Here is a 16,651-nt window from a genome sequence, read left to right on the forward strand (position 1 = left end):
CACAGGTATTTGTAGAATAACCCCAGTGCGATCAGTGGAAGCAAGAGTAAACTTAGCTGACTACATCACCTTTATTGCAAGAAATACACATCCTGTGTTACAAAGGGAGGATGAAGATGGGAATAACCTTACATCACTTACGAAGATTTCCAAACAGGTATTTAAAAAAAATCTCAACCAAAAACATAAGGATTCTTCTGTGCCACTAGGAAAGAATAAAAAAAGATTAAAAAGACAATCTGGGAAAAATTAACAACATTTGGCCATCATTTAACCACCATTTAATCACCAGTTACAGCTGACCAGTAAAAAAGTGTCTGTGTAAGGAAAAGGAGTTGAGGTGGTAACCATCTCCTGAACTCCACTCCTACAATAAAGTTAAACACTATGAAATTAATATCAAATGTATAGATTTGTGATTCTCCTCACTTAAATACTGCGATGATGCTTTCACTACATATTCTTCTAATAAACATGGATGTTATTAATGAGTGAAATAAATCAATCCTTCTGTTTATCCTAAACTAATACAAAATATCACCCTCATTTGGACATCACATCAAATTAAAGCAGCATACCAGAAATTCCAAGCCTCACTGCATCCTTTTTTAATCTTTACTCTCTGTTCTCTCTCCCTCTATTCAGTAGGAAAATGAATGAGAAAATATGGCCTACATCATCATTCATTTTCAGCTGACCAATTCTGATCTTTTTGGCTACTAAAGTCTGACCCAAACCCCACCAAAATCAATAGTAATCTGTCCAGCCACATGCACTGGCGCTTTACATATTGACAGTTTCATTCAGCAGTGGTTAAACTGTTTATACATGAGACACAGGAAAACCACAATCTTAACTCTCATCATTTGTGAAATTTTCTGCTCTTAAATGCACTTCTTCTGCTGATAAGATTTATTTGATGAGATCCTATTACACAGCAGATAATGGAGTACTAGAAATGGCAACTTTCTCATTTCCTTATTGATTTTCCCTCTTTCAGCTCTCAAGCAAGTACTTCTCAGCATGCTGAATTTCCCTATTTGGAAAGTCAATTACCATCTACTTACTCCTGATGTTAAAGCACTAACAGTGTAGAAGGGGGCGGGGGAAAGAACAACAGTTTTGTGTTTTCCTTTGTTATAAAACATCTTGATAAAAAATATTGTAGTCAAAGATATAATCAAAATCTGAACTGAGTTTCTAGTCTATATAGGCAGGATTTATTGTATATGCTTCATTTACTTCAAACATATCAGATTCATTAGTCACAACACTGGTATCTAGCTGTGCTGCTCTAGTGCTATGTGTGTATGCTTTGCCACTGCAGACAGTTAAAATGAGCACTAGCAGAAATCATTCTAGAACATCTGGTTTTCCCTTTCAATTCCTGACCCTACATAGCCACACAATTTCTCTTGAAAACCTGCATTCGCTATGTAATTTTGAAAAAAAGAATTCCAAGACAAATGTAACTCAGGGTACTTTTAATCTAAATGCCAGCACTAAGTGTTTTATCAATTGTTATAAATAACTTTCAAGAGCAGGAATAGAATTTTAAATTTTAAGAGTACTGAAAATTAGACAAAATGATGTATTTTATGTATAGGCTTCAAGTAAGTTTAATGTCTATGGAAAAATTTGAGATACAAGTAACACATTTTTAGTGTCAGAAACAAGATAGGAAACTATTTCTTGTTCCATGGGAAAAGAAAAATTATGCTAATGGAAAGAGAGAAAGGTTTATCTTAGAAAGGGTCTATATTTTTTGCCTACATAATTAAACTGTTGCATTAATTATTAGAAATGCTCAGGTCTCAAACTAAGCGTATTTCATAACAAATTTAATTACTTATGTCATGGAGATTGCTGGTTACCCATATATGCAAACCCTCTGTGTTCTCCTGTTTTATTACTGTTTTATTTATTTAGAGAAGTTGAGAAAAGATTCAGGATTACACAAATGCATTATTCTTCCCTGCCTCCCCAGGTTTTCACTTATCTGCAAAATGATTAAACATAAAAGTCACACAAGTCTAACTGACCACGCTCTAATCTTGCAATTGTCAGCCTGAAAAAACCTTTCAAACTTTCTTCTGCTCCAAGAAAAGGTGGAAGAGTACCTGGTTTTGAGCAAACTAATGTATAAATTTGGGGATCTCTTACACACACAGGTGCCAAATGATAGGTTTGGGAGCCAGCTACTGCAGGCTCCCCATTTTGAAGCTTTGGCTGGCAGAGACCAAACTGTGCTCGTGTGGTATGAAAAATGCATCATCTATTACAATATTTACAAAGGATTTCCTGACACAGGGCTCTATTTTCCCTTCCATAAAGCAGATGCTGCTGCCTGAAAGCTGAGGCAAGTAATAGAAAACACTACCACCAAAACCAACCCAACACCTGAGCAAATTGGCAAACAGACTGCAAAGATCTGACAGTCTTCATTGAAAATTTGCTGTCTCTTGAATGCTAAAGATTATTTCTAACCTTTGATAAATAGCTTTTTTGAGGCAGCATGATCACACTGTTGCTTCTTATGGGCAGCTGATACAAATTATCATCAAGAAACTATTTAAGAGGCTTTGCAGCACTTTCTCTATTGAAAAACACGACCTCTGATGACAAGTAACTGTAATTACATATTTTAGCCTGATTTCAGGGCTGAACAAAAGAGAAACTTATGATAAACTCCCACTCTGCCAAACAAGCTATACAATATATCATTAGTGAAAGTAAAACTGGTACAGTTCAAACAGGGCAAAGTCTTTGGAAAGAGTGCTGAGCTTTCCAAACAGTGGCAGCTTGTGTTCTTTGTGCCTTGTGCCTAATCAGTAATTTGTGGGCTTGGTGTTTTCCTGACAGCTGGTATGTGGACACAAGATCAAAAACTGTAGGTGTAAACAACATAAGATTTGTTAGAAATGAGATTCCAGCAAAACTACCTCTGCAAAAGGAAAAGTAAAAGCTTATATTGCAGTTTCTGTTTGGAAGGCAAATGCTGCTGAATCTGCATGAACTCACTAAAATCCATACTACAGAGTATAGATCTATCCCTCATCGGGCATTCTTTACATATTTCCAAATTAAACACCCGCTTCCAAGTGTACAAAGAATCCCTGTCATCAAACAAATTTCCTTTTATGCTGCTCAGAAATTAGCTTGAGACATTTCTGTAGTTCCACACTTGGCCTTATGCTTTCCAGTTCAACAGCTCTGCTGTTTCTTGTTGAAGTTTTGGTCAGTCTTTACATTACAAAATAAACTCAGAGAACAAGAGTAGAGAGGCAGATACAGAAAAAAAACCCGAAAAACCAAAACCAGAGGAACGTAGCAGACCATACCCAAGGTCTGAATGTGGTTACAAGCATGGAACACAACACAACAGCAAGAGAAGAAAGCAATAATTATGTCCAATCCACAGGATCTCCAGGAAAGGTCTTGAAAAGAAGTTACACATCTTCTGCTGAATAAACACAGTAGTTAGGTGGCAGCTGCAAAGTGTAGAAGTGGGGAAAAGGAGCCAGTTTAGATTGCTTTGATGATTCTCTTCATTGCAAAATATCAGCAGAGCTGCTCTTAACCAAATATGTGGCAATGTACTCCCACCTGAGCTCATTGATTGCAATACAAAAAGTGCAGTTAATCCACCCAGCATTATTCCTGTAACAGCATTTTGTTTCAGTATTTTAGAAAGAAAGTTCTGATGTTGCCACACTTCCCCCACCAACCCCTCTGCAACTTCCTGAACCAGTATCAGTAACAGTTCTTCATCTCAATGTTTTCCTTAATTCTAGCAGTTCTACAAACACTGCAAACACTCAAAAACTTGTAAGACTTTCTGTCTCTCTTGGTAACTCTTCAGAATCTCAGTCTCACTGTTCTGTATTTTCTTGTAGTATTGGGCTGTGTGTGTGTTTTCATGTAGAAGTAGTTGCAATCATTAACCTCATCAGGAGAAAAATAATTATTTAAACCAGAAACACCAGAAGAGCATTTCTGCTTGTCACACACCACTCAAATTCTCATCCTCTGTGAGCACAAGAGGACAGCTGATAGCAGCCAGAAAGTCAGACAGGCAGACAGCTCATGCAGTGCTGAACACAGCAGTCATATATAATGCTCAGTTAATCTCAAGCCTTGCCCAACAATAAATTTTTCCTAAGTTTTTCATACAATATAAGTGTACAAGTTGTTTATACTTTTGTTTCTTAAGGTTTGGATTTTAAGAATGTGAGCAATCCTACCTCTGCAGGAGGCACATATGGACTGCAGACAGATGAACATGTACATAGTGTATACACACATATACTTTCAATAAGAGCGTGTAAAAGAAATATTATTCCTCAAATCTATAAATAACCATAACCTGGTCCTACGCTGAATCCGAGTAATACAGGTTTGTTCATAATTGTTCAGGAACATTAATTTTAGAGATACATCATTGCCAATGTAACTGAATTTTCAATCTTTCAATATGCATTACCATAAATATTATCAGCAATAAATTTAGTATTATAACAAAGGTTTTCATGTCTACAATATCTAATTAAATTTTGGCTTATAACCAAAAACATGTACTGTCTTAATATCCTGTCCCTATGTTTTATGGAACAAGATGATTTTAAGAGTTTGGTGCTAAATACTACAAACCTCATGTAGAAGACATTTCTTTTACAAATAATACCAGCAAATACGATTTTCTTTTTTTAATTTTCAATTACAACAATGAAAATGAATGATTGCAATAGTAATATGGATTTTTCTCTTCCCTGTTAGATATTGGTACAATGACTCCTTGAAGAATCAATGCTTAATAATATTGATATCAAATTATAATAAAGTTTCCCAAGTACTAAGCAGATACATGGAATGAGTACCCCTGACTGTGGCATTCATCATTTTAATCAGCCTTTTACTGCTGTATTTTATAAATCTCTATTTCTCCATTTATTTCTTCTTCATTTAGAATTGTTAATCTCCATAAACATTTCTCAACAGGCTGAAGAGAAACCCAATTCATTTGCTTGTTTAAGGACCTTCCCATTCACTTGCACCTGAAATCCAGAATCCCGTTTGCTCTTGTAACATTTAAATCACATTTCTCCCATACCACACAATCTGACAGATATCAGTCTTGGCTCAAGATGAAAGCAGAGATGTGTAAAGCACAGATGAAATATTTTGACAGGTTTGTTCCTAAAAGACTACATGGTATCTATTTCACTGGAGCCAGCACTGTTAGGGTACCAAATACTAAGCTGCACCCATGCTTTCCATAAATGTTTTTTGAAGCTAGCACTGAGTCTGGTGGATTTAAAAAACAAACACTTATCTGATTCTGCCTGGCACCTGCATATTCCCCCACTGAGAATTCAGCCCAGCTCTGGATTGGAAGGACACAGTTTTAAAAGTTAGAAGTCAGTTCTTCCAGCACTGATAGGGAAACGTGTTCATTACACCACCTGCCAATTTTCTCTATCCTCCTTTGCCACTGAAGCTGCTGTTGCCCCTAAAGCCAGATTGTCAGTCACAAATAAGAAATACAGATTCTATGCCTAATATCTGTATTCAGGCTTATCACATCCACATGCCCTATAACCAAACACTGCAAAATGGCCATGAAAAGGTTACGAGAAATCAGAGATGTGCACAGAGCTCTGCACCTTCACTTGGCACCAATCCTTCTTAAATGATCTTCTTTCGCTTCTTTTCTAAAGCTGTTTTTGGGTATTTTGGGCTGCAGATGCCTAAACAAAGGTTCTGGGTTTAATGCTATCCAATACCTATCGAGACAGTACCTGTGATTTACTGGAGAATATTTATGTGAATTCTAAACTGGTAATTACTAAAAGGAGAAGAAGAAAAGAATACGTTAGACAAATGTGTCAGAAATTACTAAGCAAGACATTAATAAGGCAATTTATTCTGCCTTATGGTGGAAGAATAGAACAGCAGACCTCAAAATCTGATCTCTGCCACCCTGTAACATTTTCCATGTCAAAAAAAAAAAAAAAAAAAAGTTCTTTTGTAGAATTTATTCTGTGCAATGGGTATTCCATACATGGGACCTATTACTCTGAGTCCCCAAATCAAAAGATTATTCTTAAAGATGTCAGTCCAATGGTGCTACTTGCAATGAAACAAAACTCCAATTAATGCCTAATATCCAAGTTTAAGTCCACTCCTAAGCATTATAAGAACTAACCATTCTTTTTAGTGCATCCCTAGATGAATGAAGATTATTTTAAACATTTACTGCACACGGCTATGCATCTTAAAGCTGAATTCATGATTGTGAGTAATTGGTAAAATAATATAACACTGGAGCTGAAAGTAATTCAGGGCACCTCCTCAGTCCAACCCACACCTTTTTATGACTATAAAAAGGTAATTAGAAAATTTTTCTGTAACATCTTAATTAATAATTAGGATATTACTTGACCACAAGTATTCCTTATGAGTTTTTCTTTGCAACTTAAAAGTATCAGTAACTCTTACTGAGAAAAAAATCACAATTTGATTTAGAGCTTGATAAGCATTTAACTACTGAGCTGCAAAACAGAAAAAAAATATTCAATCTTCAAAAAATAAGACTACATAACATTATGGAAGAAGAAAGTAGAAGAGCAAAGAATATTTTTCACACACAAATGGTAACAGGGAAAATTTTATAGCTTTTTCTGTGTTTTACTACAACCATTTGGCTCATGAAATTCATAGAGCTCTACCCTTGGAAATCACAAATTAATATTGTCAACATGTTAGGAAGGCCTAAAAACATGTCCTTATCTACAGAAACGTGGCTGTTGTCTCCACCATTTCTAGATATCCAGTGACTGTGACACAACTCAGAGCACTTCCTTTGGTGATGGAGAACAGCCCATCAATACTCATGCCTGAGATAATAAAAGCCAAGAAAATACCCTAAAGCATATTTCATTAAAGCTTGTATTATTCACTCCACTTTTAAATAAGAGCATATATTCAAAGAAAAACTTCTACATAAAACACACTGAATTTGCAGGCTATGCTCCACATTTCTTTTGAATTAAAAAAACCTTACATTTCTCTAAGGAATACACAAACTGGTTTTTCCCCAGCTCAGTACTTTACTGGGTCTCAGTCTCATCTCTCCTTCACCCAGCACACATGTTTAATTTCTGAAACTAAAGAGTTTGTCTTTGTGAAGTTCTTCAGGAAAGTATAATTAGATAATACATAATAACATTTATATAATTTTAAGTAATTAGATTTCTGACAACTCTTTTATGGGATAATGTGGCCCTCACACTGCAGAATCAATGCAGCTCACAAATTAGTAGTGGATTTCATCTTTGCAATGCCTCAGCAAAGCATTATATACAGGAGAAGCTGAAGGAAAGTGTCACTTAAATTACTTGCTGCAGCAGCACAGGAAGTCTGTAATTGATCCACAAATGTAATTGGAATCCTGAGTCAATATTCACTGTCCAAACCTCAAATAAGTATTTCTTTCACAGTACATAAAACAGGAGAGGATTTGGCCATGGGACCCACTTTCCTCTGTATCAAACGTGAAATGCATCACAATCTAGCTCCTCATCAGTATGACAATCCCTACAAGTCTTTTTCCCTCTAAGTTTGCCTTACTCTAGATACAATAACAAATAAAAATAGCAATTGTTTTGGACAACTGCTGTTTATCAGAGAAATCTTTACAGTTTTAAAGAATCAGAGATCTCTTTAATGATTTAACACCAAATGAGCTGCTATCAACATTAGCTGAATTATTGCTGCTTTATAATGACTTCTGGTTTGATCACAATTTCCATTTAGATACATCAAGAAGGCCTGAATACACTAAATCCATATCAAAATTTTCTGACACCACTAGTTAATTAACATATATAATCTATTTCCTTCAAGCATCCTGAAGTTGAGTCTATGTATAAAGATTTTTCTCCTTCTGATAGTCAATTGAAAATTCTCAGTAAAGATGTCAGAACAGAAAGAACATCAGCTAAAAAACACTACTCACTCTGACAAATTACTAAGCTTACTACAAAAAGAGGTAAAAAGTAATAAAAGTTATTTTACAGGAAAGACAGATTATCCTCAGCCCTTTTTAAGACATTCATAAGTCTTCAGCAGATCTAAATGAACAAAAAGAAAAAAAAGACATGTAATATAAGATATCCAGTGATAGCTCAGAATTCTTTTAAAGCCTTCCTGAGTAGTTTCTATAAAAACCAAAGCTCCTCAAACTGAAGAGCTCAAACTTCTGGAAGAAGGATAGCTATAACAACCAAGGAAAATGTGAAATACTTCAGTCTTTAAAAGTCACCTCACCGCATACAGAACTGAATATTCCTTTAGCATGTCCCTTTGCAAGAAGCAGAAACTGTTTGAGATCAAAACTGAAGACAGTGTTTACTAGACAGGTTTCCTTGCACAGTTTGGAGTAGCAGATATTTACAAAACCTTGGCAGAAATAAGATGGCAAAAGTGCTAGGACAACTAACATATTACTGTCTATTGCAAAGGACAAGCTGAAGTGTCATAGTCATGATCAAAACATTTTCATTAAACTTTGTGGGCTGGTAAACTGGTTCACTCAACAGTGAATAATTCGCCTTGGGGGCTTCCAGTTCTAGAACACAAGAAATGTTTTCATATGCTTAGAAAACACAGAATAGCCCTTACTCTGTGCACAAAGCACTTCATCTTCCCAATTACAAATGTTTTTATATATGAAAGGATGGAGCCTAAGGCTGTGCAGTTTTCTCCTGCTTGATATCCCTTGTTAATTAGGTAGCAGACTGACATCCCTGTATATTTCCTGATAATGTGCTAATATTTGGCTCTTTGGCCTCAATGTCACCTGAAATAAATGCAGTTTGAAGACTGCCAGCAAGCTGCAGTGTGGATCTCCTACCTGTAAACTCTGCTTTAGCAGAATTTTTGTTATCTCTGGCTTCCACACATATTTTATAATGTATGACAAACTGGTGTCAATGCTGGTTCCTAGTTTAAAAAAGAGGATTTGAGTTTTTTTCTGTGATACTTAAGTACAGCTACATATAAAAATGAATCAAATCAAACCAAATTTCACTCTTTCCTACATTAGAAAGGAAAACCATTGGTCTCCCTGTAAAATGAAACTGATTATGGTCCTTGCCCACCTCTCTCTAAATTATATTTTATGCTCATTTTTCATTCTAAAGGATGCCCATAAAATGGCTACTCACTGTTTACGTCACTAACACTTATGTTAAAAAAACCCTATAGGGCTGATACTTCCTGGGGCTGCATTTGCATTTTCATGGGTACATAAGTGGCTGATCTTGAATAATTGAAAAGTATCTCTTTTTTTCCTGTCTGATCACCTTAGCTTAATTCAGGAATTTTTAAGTGCAGGGCCATTTTTATTCTAGTGATGGATTGCTGGGGTGGATTTTGGAGGGAGGGTTATTTTTTTTCCCCTAATAGTTCTTACAATTATCCAATTTTGTCTGCACCATGCTCCAATCTTTTGCCTAATTAAGAAGAATAGATTTGACTTCTAGACCACTAATTCCAGCCTGGGAAGCTCCATCAGTAGCCTCAGTCACAGCAGTCAAATCCCATTGCCTCCCCTTCACACCTTCCTCATTGATCTGAATCACATTCTTGCAGCAATACCTTTACAGATGGAATCTCTTTAGTTTTAGGTTGATGTATTTGCTATAACTGAAAGGCTCATTTTTGTGTGCCAGGGACATCAAGCATAAAGATAAAATACCAGGCACAAACAGCACTCCTGCAGTAAGGACAAAGATGCATTGAAGACCTTGGGATCACTCAACAAACAAAAAAAAAAGCTGCAATTAGCAATCAGAAATTGAGACAAAGTTTGATCATTGTTTTTATGGAGCATTTAGATTGCACCATGGAAACTGAATTTCATTAATCATATGCCCAGTGCATCAGCAAATGGTCACAATGAGATAAAAAATCATGGATTTGAATTGTTTAGCCACTGTGATCCCTTCCTGTAAAATGAAGCCTCTCAAAATTGCCATTTCTTAAAAGCGTTTTTGCTAAACAAATCCCTTGCTTGTCACAAGATCTCTTTCTATGTGACAATGAATATTATTCAAATAGACACAAATTAATACTATTGCCTTGACAGAGAGTGTGAAAAGAGCACAGAGAACATGATATGACATTGTCAGTGATGCAACAACCTCCCACTGAAAAAATAAGCAGCAAATAAGTATTTGCAGGTGGCCAGACAATGTGATCCTGCAAAGGCACATTCAAACCCCATTACCATCCATGTGGTTCAGGTGCACTCACATTGCATCGACTCACAGAGTTTGTGCACCTTTAAATACTTCCAGCACCTCAGAAAACTTTAGCTCAGTTTCAGGGAAATAGGCAGGAGAGATTAAAGAGAGATGAAAGCTATTCAAATCAATCCATAGTTTTAACCAAGCTCTTTAGTAAAATAGAGGGTATTTTAAAACACTAAGAAAGATAAAAAGAACTTTACTTTTTATGCATATTATAAAAACATTGTTTGATTTTAACAAATTATACATGGACATTTCCAAGTTTTAATTACAAGATTTTACCAGGTTCTTAAGCTGAGGGAGGGTATTTGCATAAATACCAACACGAAGACCCAAGTTTTACATTTCCCAGCTATAGTTACTTATCATTCCTCAAAAAATAAGTTTCTTGATTTTGAAAATAGTCTGCTATTTAAACTAACATCTAATTTATCAAAGCTCTTTTTTTCTTAAATGGGAAATTAGTCTCCCTTTTTGAAATGTTCAAAAATTAACATTTTTTTCCAGCTCTTTTACTCAAGTATGAGCATTCTGCTCAGAGTCCAAAAAAAACCCCAAAGAGAATAGAAAGCACTGAACTAAAAACAAAGCAAAAAAAAAAAAGTGAAAGTAAATGGGAACAAATAAAAAGCAAATAACTTTATTCTATTGTCATCCCACCTACACATAAAAAAAAAACCAAAAAAAAAACCAAACAAAATCAGATTTCCTACTGTGCTAGAAAAGTGAGGGTTTTGAACCAAGGAGAGGTTTTGGGGAAATCTGTGGAAGAAAAAGGAACAATACTCCCTAAAAGACAAGAACTACCAAGCAGGAACAGCTATTGTGGCCTCTTTTCTCTAATTCAAAGATGGGGAGTTTGCTTCCTAAGGACCCCTCATGAGACGAGAGAATTATAAACAGTAGCAGGCAGAATTTTGCAGCTCTAAAAGAGGAGACTACGCAGTAGAGCCAAAATTAAAGGAAGATCAAAGAAACCAAATTATTTATGCCATGTGTGTGCATAATGGGTTCATATAGAAAATGTTTTTTCTTCTCCCATTGTTTGGGAGCTGCTGTGACCCTGTCCTAGGGTTAGCAAGCACAGTCCCGAAAGGGACGTCCTTGCTAAGGGGTGCTTACAGCTTCCTCTGGGAACTGATAGAACCTATCAGTGGCCAGTTTGAATATGGACAATTCTCTAGGCCACTTAAAGTTGTGAACACCTCTGTGATCCACATTTAAGAATAGGCAAACTCCCCCCCCAAGCTCTCTCTCGTTTCCGGCGCTGGCACAGGTGGCTGCGGGCCCCGTGTGGGGGCCAGCGGGCCCGGCCAGGCCCTGCTTGGGCCAGGCCGGGCCGGGCCACGGCCATCCTGGAGCCATGGACCTGTTCCAGCCATGGAACCCCCCCACTGCCTTGCCGTGGGCAGCCGGAGCGGCTCGGCTCTCCCCCCTCTCCACTGCGATAAGAAAAATTCAACATTCCAGCTGCAAAGCTGCAAGGCCGAGGTGAGATTAACCCTTTTACTGCTGTGAAGAGCTGAAAACCTGAGGGAAGAGAGAGAGGAGATGCTTAAAGCTGAAATTCTGTTGTGAAGCTACGATATATCAGAGTATCCTGCTGTAATTTCATGAAGATATGGGGGGTGGAGTGTTCAACTCATAAGCAAAAGCACCTGCACTGAGATAGGCAGATGCTGACGCAGCTGTGATTTCATGAGAAGTTTGGACAGGGAGAGATGGAGCAGATGAGGACTTTTGCTCCAAACGGGAAAGGAGAAAACCTCAGTCCCTAGAGATGCTCCCAGAGATAGTCCTAACGATGAAGATGAGGAAGACCCTTTGCTCCCAGGGAAGGAGAAGGGCCTCTGTTTTTGTTTCTGAACGGCTCAACCTTAAAATTGTACCCCAAAAAACTTCAAGAGTGGACCCTCGAACGTGGGAAAACCAGTTGCTATCTGTGTGTGACCTTGAACAAGCTGCAAGTCGGGGGAAAGGACTCACACGCAGGCAGAGAGACTCCTCTTCCTAAATGGACTGAACAGTATTTGGAAGTGGGCGGCTGTCTCGTTGTGATAATGTTTTCATAGCATGAGCAAGAAGAGACTTCTCTTTCTAAATGGACTGAACAAGGTTATTATGGAACATCTTAAGGGTTGTCTTTTCACATTGGCAGTGGGAGAAGGGAGGAAGGTGGGGGGAGGAGGAGAGGTCTGAAGGTGGTATAATTTTATTAACAGACCTAAAAGAGGAAAGGAAAAAACTTCTTTATATTCTTTCAAGTTTGGTGCCTGCTTTGCATTTCTCCTAATTCTTATCTCACAGAAGATAAACAGTAATGAGTATTTTAGACCAAACCACTACACTAAATTGGTGTTTCCACCCGGTTACAAACCGAACCCGCAACAGACCCTCAGAATATTTTAGTGTTATCCATTTAAAAATGCTACAACAATTAGCTGAATTTTTTCAACTGTCACTCAGTACAATACCTGGAATGTACAAAATGTGCTTTAGCACATTTCCTTCTGTTTAACTATTATATTTGGTACATTTAGAAATGACAGAAGGATTATGAAGCAAATAATGGCCCTGTGCTCCTTTTTCTTTAAAAGCACCTTGTTTCCAAAAGGAGTTTGATTATTTACAGCATTTAGTTTCTCATTACTGGTAGTTAATGGATCAGGAATTGAAGCACTTCACCTGACCAGCTCATTAGGTTATACTATTTAAAAGTCTGGGAGAGTTTCAGACTAAAACAGGCACAATAGGCAACAACAACAAAAAAGCATATTCAGAGCAACAACCACAAACATTTCATATCATTTCCTTAATAACCTTTGATCAAAGAAGAAAGAACAAAGGTAAAAAAAAACAGAAAAAAAAACCAAAAGCAAAAATCCCTCAGAGCTACAGAGTAGTTTTTATTTAAATGAAAATGCACATTAAATATTTGCTTTAGTTGTGTCTTCTCTGTTCATAGTTTGATCATCCTGTCTCATGACTTTTCAGGGTAGTAAAGAATTGTTGTCCCATAGGAAGCAATAATTTACAGGATATTTTGACATTTAAGATATAGGAGTTAAAGTTCCCAAGAGGAATAATTAGAGCAAAAAATGAAATAGAGTGAATAACCAGACAGCATTTGTGCATTGATATTTGGAGAAATAAAGTCCTAACCACAAGGGTATCACCAGTCTTGAGAAGTATTAAACAGAATAATCCCAGACAAATCTGACAAACTCTTAACAGAAATTGGGTCTTATGATTGGAAGCACATAACTTAACCTAGACCCCAGATAAAATGATCAAATTTCCTCACGACATACAGGAAGATAAATAATTTACTAAAAACTGACTTTATGAATTAATGAATACATTGTTGGGAAAGAGAACCCATTGACATTAGGAAGAGAACACAACACAGACATGGGATAAATGTTGAAAAGACAAAGAGCTGGACTCACCAGCTCAAAAGTTCACCTCTAAGTCCTGTGAACTCACCTGATGCAATAACTGGTGTGAACTTTGCCAACATGTGATTACATTTTCATCTCTTGAAGCTGCTCTACTGCATACAGAGCATATGGGTACCTGACCTAAGGGGAAAAAAAAGGAAAAATAAAATAAAAATCAAAGTTTGACTGAAGATTTCTAACTGAAATTACTTTTTGAGTCAGTAAAAGGTCATTCTTGTTGTGATTAATTAGGATCATGATACAATTACCCTTACAGGGTCAGACCATCTGTTCATAAGAGTCCACACTCTTTTCAATTCTATTTATCACTAATCCGAGTCTAATTCTAGAGGATTCTCTCTCCCTCTAATTCACAGCAGAGCACTTCAGCACAGTGCACAGGGGAGCTTTGCCCAAGGGGGGACACGAAGGGGAGCTCAGAGCCCCCCCAGGAGCCCACAGGTCACAGGGCAGGAGCAGCCAAGGTCCCACACGCAGCTCCGGGGCAGACCCTGCTGAGGAGCAGCCGAGGGAGCCGGGGGCATTTGTCCTGGAGAAAAAGAGGCTCAGAGGGGATGTTATCACTCTCTACAGCTCCTTGAAAGGAGGTTGTAGCCAGGTGGGGGTCAGGCTCTCATCCCAAACAATAGGACCTGCAGAAATATCCTCAAGTTGTGCCAGGGGAGGTTCAGGTTGGATAGTAGAAAACATTCCTTCACTGAAAAGGCTGTTAAGCATTGGAACAGGCTGTCTAAGGAAGTGGTTGAGTCACTAACCCTGGAGATATTTAAAAGATGTGTAGATGTGGTGTTTGGGGTTTAGTGGTGGAGTTGGCAGTGCTGGTTAACAGTTGGACTCGATCTTAAAAGTCTTTTCCAGCTTGAACAGTTCTATGAAATATTAAGTACATAGTCAAATTAAAATGTTACCAGCATATTAAAAGACTGAATAAAACACAAAAAGAAAATTAAAACTGCAGTTCACTTGGTCAAATTAAACAGCAAAACAAAAGTGCACAACAGCTATAAATAAAGCTACAAAATTATTCATCTGCATTGTTCTGAGTTACACATATCAATTTTCTGCAGTCTGAGATCCTCTACATTTTTTGAAGTTTAAGTCAAAGATGTTTTAAAGATCCTTTTTCATCTGTAATACTGTGTGCTAATATGATAATATATTTTTGCCAAACCAAGATTAAGCGAAATGACTGATGATACTGAACACTTAAAAGTCTGTTTTGATGAATCATTATGTAGTTTCCCAAGACAGCTTTATTTATAATACATTCCAGTTATGCCAGGTTTTTTTCATATTGATTCCTTCTACTGGGTATGACAAGCAAGGAGAAGCAAGCGGTTTCACTGAGAGTCATTTACCACAGGAGATTTCCATTGTGATGAATATATTGCTTTTAAAAAAAAAATCATTAAGGGGTGGGTTTTGTTCTTAAATATTGTACAATAAGCTATTAACTCACTGCAACAGCTTTATAAAAACAATCTTGTTTACTTTCTTATAATATATACAATTCACATTTATCTAGGCTGGGGAGAAGTCTTTGGGGTGTTGCCACATTTGAAGAATATACTTTAAAGATACCCACTTCTTTTTCCCTATTCTCATGCCTCTTTGATCTTACGTTGCTAAATTTGTCATTTTACAGCCTCTGAATTTCCACATTTCTGCTTTGAAAACAACTCACACTAAAAGTGAGCTTAACTATTTGATGCGTCTTTCAGACAGACTACTCATGCCTAACGTTATCACCAAATTTAACATGATTCCTATGCTCCAAAATTTTTCCTTCTCCCTCTCCAAGGAAAGCTAAAGGTTAACAGCTAAGATTTTTTCATATTGGAAATCCACATGGATGAAAGAGTTGCACACCTACAAAATATCTCCTTTTATAAGGAGAAAATACTAATTTCAAGTTTTCTATAGCAAAAGTCATCAACTGATACTGCACAGTATTGTCACAGATGTTATTTCTACCTTCCCAATCTTCCTCCAGTTATTTCAATAGATTTGCTCAGTACAGCCAATGTCACCAGTGAGCATCTAATTCATTTCCAGTGTATGAACATCAAGCATTTTGGGTACAGGAAAGGAAACTAAAACTACACAGAGGAGCAGCTGTTGTGGTCATCAGGGTGTATCAGGTTTTTTTGTCTGAATTTAAGCACCTGCAACACATCAGTTTGCCTAAGAGCAGTTAGAAAAGCTTTTATTTCATCTAAACTTTTCAAATAGAATTAATATTGTACTGAAAGAGCCTTTCTTCCTCCCCCCCACAGTACATGAACACTGGTTGCTTGTAGACCAAGACTTAATGACTTTTACATACTTTCAGATACTGAGTACATTTCAAGGGAACTGTTTCACATTGTTTTCATCTTGGAATCTGTACCACAGAAGGATAAGGAAATTAAATTTTGCAGCTGGACAGATTATTTGTGTTAGTTATGGAAAATTCTGACAAAATAAAGTAGCACCTCAATTACATAAAAATAATTTTCAAGATGAAAAAGACCTTGTCCCACTATTTTCTCCATCTTTTGCAGAATTTCCTGAACTTTGTAGGTGACAATTCTAAGAAGCAATAAAATGTGCTGCCTAGAGTAACTTTGCAGGATAGCAAAGAGTTGTGCTGTCCAACCACTGAGGACCTGAGCACAGCAGTTGTTTCAGCAGCTTGCATTTAATATCCCTGGTTTATGGATGCCAAAGTGAAAATCGCGTACAACCAAGGTCAGATTTGAACCACCGCTGCTGAAAAGCATCTGGAAATAATCAGAAATTGTATCAGACAGATCCAAAACTGCTCCAATGTTGCACCAATATTATCAAAAGCCTCCTGCTCAGCATGGCTCCATTTCCCATTCCCACCCCAGCACT

This window comes from Coloeus monedula (genome assembly GCF_965178545.1).
Source record: "Coloeus monedula genome assembly, chromosome: 12".
NCBI classification, from domain to species: domain Eukaryota; kingdom Metazoa; phylum Chordata; class Aves; order Passeriformes; family Corvidae; genus Coloeus; species Coloeus monedula.